The sequence below is a fragment of the Ruditapes philippinarum genome, unplaced genomic scaffold, assembly GCF_026571515.1.
Source record: "Ruditapes philippinarum isolate M1 unplaced genomic scaffold, ASM2657151v2 ctg1565_1_1_1_1, whole genome shotgun sequence".
NCBI classification, from domain to species: domain Eukaryota; kingdom Metazoa; phylum Mollusca; class Bivalvia; order Venerida; family Veneridae; genus Ruditapes; species Ruditapes philippinarum.
This window is the reverse complement of record NW_026858059.1, coordinates 191,092-195,794: the sequence shown is the minus strand read 5'-3', so window position 1 is coordinate 195,794 and position 4,703 is coordinate 191,092. Positions and strand designations below refer to the sequence as shown.

At 30.0% G+C, this 4,703-nt stretch overlaps 1 long non-coding RNA gene across 1 annotated transcript; it reads right to left on the bottom strand.

Moving 5' to 3' along the window:
- Positions 1 to 2,058: 2,058 nt before the first annotated feature.
- Positions 2,059 to 3,079, bottom strand: LOC132751953 (uncharacterized). Its single transcript, XR_009628744.1, has 2 exons — positions 2,715 to 3,079; positions 2,059 to 2,562 (listed from the first exon to the last, which is right to left on the bottom strand). It is a non-coding gene; the product is annotated as an uncharacterized LOC132751953 (long non-coding RNA).
- Between the last annotated feature and the right edge of the window lie 1,624 nt (positions 3,080 to 4,703).

The window sequence follows — 4,703 nt, the reverse complement described above, 5'->3', positions numbered from 1 at the left end:
TCACTTTAAAATCAGTCGATAAGACCCCTGTTTGCAAAGTTTTCAAAGATTTTACTTAAGCACGTATTCTTAATAATTAAGAAAAGAAAAGGAAAATTATATATCTACATATTTTCGGAAGAGTTCTATAAAAGTGTAAAGAATTTCCTTAAAGAACAATTTGGACTTTGAAAAAAAGAATTATTCTTTTCTTGATATATCTTCACTTATGTTCTTATGATTTACATGGGACAAATGTCAAATCACTGATATTCGGCGACCACTTTTAAAGTTTGAAGACAATTGTTGTCTTATTATAAAATAATTTTGCAAAAACAAGAACAACAATTTTTCTAATCTCCAACTAAGTTGCGACAGATTACCAAAATAACTAAAAAAATTACAATCCTTTACAAATCGTGTAACAAATAAGTGTATATTCTAGACTTACATAAACAACATAACATACCATTGCTCAACTTTGAGCGTTAATTTTTGTATGCGGACAAAATGTAATACATCCAGTCAGAGTAACAGATCGGACTAATTTTCTACCCATGTTTCAATATTATGTCATGTGAAATAATAAAATACCAATACACTATGTACGAAGACGTTCTTAGGTGTCTTATTCCTTACTATTTTCGAGGTTTAAACTTGTTACAGAAAAATATACCAAACATCAATCCTGCGCTAGGCATTATAAGCACTTATTTTAAAAGATATTCATGCAAATATCTAGGAATATTTCGTTGAAGTTTTCTTTCGTTACTTAAGTTAACATTCATATTAAAAATATTTAGTTTTAAATATAAGAACGAAAGCTGTAGGATGAGGTTATAACTGCAGTTAGGCAAAGAAATGATTTTGAAATATGATATTCGGCGACCATTTTTAAAGTTTGAAGACAATTGTTGTCTATGTACGAAGACGTTCTTAGGTGTCACTGACTTTACTGTCTTCTTCATTATGATAAACTAGCTACTTATACTGTCTAGACAGTCTTTAATACCGAGTTGGTTGAATTATAATCCAACGGCCCATAATAGAAACATTAATCTGATGAAAAATCACAATTATAAAACATATTTCAAAACAATATAGAGAAAATAGATTGTCTGAATGATGCAATCATAATAATATTAATATTCAATAACATATATTTACCATATTTACAAATATCAGTTGTAAATAAATTGTTTTATTTGCCTTGCAAAATATCGAAGTGAAAAACTTTTCAGTTATTTTGAAAATTGGTTAATTGATATCATTTACAAAAAAGAATAATCGTGTTCTATGTTTTGTTTATCTACGAGTATATATAGACCAATCTCCATGTCATGAAAATAAATAATCTAAAGGGACTCCATTAATGTTCTTTAACATAACCGGACTGGCTCTGTTTTGCTTCTTTTACAAGTGTGTGTACAATTTAATTGTAGACCCGGACCGATTAATTGTTCGCAAACTTTCAGATAATGATCATTTGCTTACTTCGAAATTATTATCACTTACAAAAATAATAATTATGTGCTATGTTATGTTAATCTTCAATTAATATACATATGTTAATATGACATGTCAATCAAATTCGCTTTTTCATATGTATATTATATGTTGTTATTGACCGTTGACATCTATCAAATAAAATATTTTTATTTTTGAGTTTGTACTATAAGAATGAAAGAACAAAATACAAATTGTACATCGGCATATCATAACAGTAATGTATAAACATTGAAATAAAATGTCAATGATCTGTTTCAGAATTTGTATTAAAAATATTCGTATGTTCTATAATATTCGCACACAGATATATTTGGTTTGTTTCAAAGGTTAAAAATCTTATTTAATCTGTCAAGTACCTCATTGTATTACATTACCTCTTAGAGCTAAGATATCTGTTTGGAGATGCCTTAATTAAATTAACATATTAAGATACCGAACTAACAGAACAAAACTTACCACTTACATATCGTTATTCATATAAAAAAACCAATTTGCATTAGTACATTTTAAAGGATTCAGTGATTTTGGGCTTTTAAAATAAAGAGTGTACATTGTTCCTTACTAACTCAGAACAAGAGCACCGCTAGGCGGAGCATTATATGCCCGAAAGTGTTTTTTTTTCTTTACTAAGGATGAAGCATTTGTAAGACATTACATAAATTAAATAAAGTATTACCTCCTTCAAATAGCAATCCTTATATAAAGTTTGAATATTGTGGGCCAAATGGAACTTCAGTTATGCTCTGGAAACTGTTTTTAGTTTTGAGGTAATAGCTGCCTTGAACTTTGACCCTGTGACCCCAAAATCAATAGGGGTGTTGTACCCAATATGGACAATCATCCTATGAAGTTTCAACACTATGGGCCAAATAGAAATTAAGTTATGTTCTGGAAAAAAATTTCAGTTTTAAAGTAATAGTGACCTTGACCTTTGACATTGTGACCCCAAAATCAATAGGGGTGTTCTACCCAATATGGACAATCATCCTCTGAAGTTTGAATATTGTGGGACAAATAGACCTTAAGTTATGCTCTGGAAACTGTTTTCAGTTTTAAAGTAATAGTGACTTTGACCTTTGACCTTGTGACCCCAAAATCCATAGGGGTCTTCTACTGAATGTAGACAATCATCCTATGAAGTTTGAACACTGTCGGCCAAATGGAACTTAAGTTATGCTCCGGAAACTGTTTTCAGTTTTAAGGTCATAGTGACCTTGACCTTTGACCTTGTGACCCCAAAATCAATAGGGGTCTTCTACCCAATATGGACAATCATCCTATGAAGTTTGAACACTGTGGGCTAAATGGAACTTAAGTTATGCTCCGGAAACTGTTTTCAGTTTTAAGGTCATAGTGACCTTGACCTTTGACCTCGTGTCCCCAAAATCAATAGGGGTCTTCTACCCAAAATGGACAATCATCCTATGAAGTTTGAATGTTGTGGGCCAAATGGAACTTAAGATATGCTCCGGAAACCAAATTGCTAACGGACGGACGGACAGACGGACGGACGGATAGACAGACGGACGGACGGACGGACGCCAGGGGGTATAACATAATATGCCCGAAATTCTTTCGGGCATATAAAAATATACTAAACAACAAATCTGCGCTAGGCATTATAAGCACTTAAACAAGATATTCATGCAAATATCTAGGAATATTTCGATACTTAAGTTAACATTCTTATTAAAAATATCTAGTTTTTAATATAAGAACGAAAGCTGTAGGATGAGTTTATAACTACAGTTAGGCAATGAAATGATTATGAAATATTTCAGATTTGTGATTGTACCACAATTTTTTTATACAATAACGATATTATGATCGTTTGGTTAGTAGAAAAGCAATTTACGTCGATGATTAAATGTACAAGTTTAATAGATTAAGCTCTAACCGTGATTGAGAGGTTATAGTAAACAGCTAAAACTTCTTTAAAAGAAATTAGTTAAAATATCAATACACAAATACTTATGTGTATATATACATAATTTTATACACGCAATAAAAACTAATATAAAGAATTAATTATTGATTAATTCTTTAAGTTAAAAATGAATATTACATAAAATTGATAATTTCGTCAAATTCGGATCTTATTTGAAAGGAAATACAGAAAAATAGAAAATCAAGTCATTAATATATTTATTAAATATTGATTGAATTGTAAATTACCAATTTACCATAATGAATTGTTACATAATCGCATAAAAAATGATTACTTTAGTGGATATCCATAAATCAAATAAGCCAGAAGGACTAGATAGGATAAATTCATATGACAAACATTCAGACATACTCATTTATATAATCTTTATAAATGAGATCATTATGATGCTGATATCTATTTCCTTTGAATGGTTGGGCTTTTTTCTTCTAAAATGGATCCGATATTGATTCGTGACTTTTGGCATATTTTCAGCCGCCTATAAACAATGAAACATTTTCATTCTATATCACTTTTACAATGAATCAACTTCATATTTATCATTATTCTACATTTTCTCGTCCGACCCTAAGCTGCCTTATAACGTGTCATTTCTTTATCTTCTTAAGGATTCTAGTCAGCGAAAATTTATGATGTGGTAGATAAAAATTATTTTCGGCTTTGTTATTCTTTAGTGCGCCAATATCACTTAACAAAGGGCGTCAGAAAACTCTATATTTTATGGAATGTTGCAGTCATTTAGTGCTTCTATAAATAATTTTATACTTTAAATTAATAATTCTGCTATATGTCACTTATTAAACAGTGTTATCATTATATTTACGCCGATTATAAACTATTTATTTACGTGTAAAAAGTTAAGAACGCATCGCCTGATATTCTCGATAAAAAGGAACACAATTATTTTTTCTGTAAATTCGTAAAAGTAATACTTTTCTGTGTTTTCGAGTTGTAAAAAGTTTTTTATACAACAAACTTGTAACCAGTTTTGTTTAAGCTTGATAAGATAATGTATATCAAAAGGATAGTGTTACTAACAATCAAGACACCAGATATCTGAACTTGTTGTGCACAGCGAAAAGGAAACTTTATCAAACATTTTCTCGGAATAATTCATAATACGCTTGTACAATGGTCTGCAGATTGAGGTACGACACAAAAAGAACGTATGGATATAACATTTATACTCTTTTTCAAAATCAAAGTATCAAAATAACATTACGCTTCTGCTATTACAAAACAAAAGCTTTCACAGACAAATATAGAT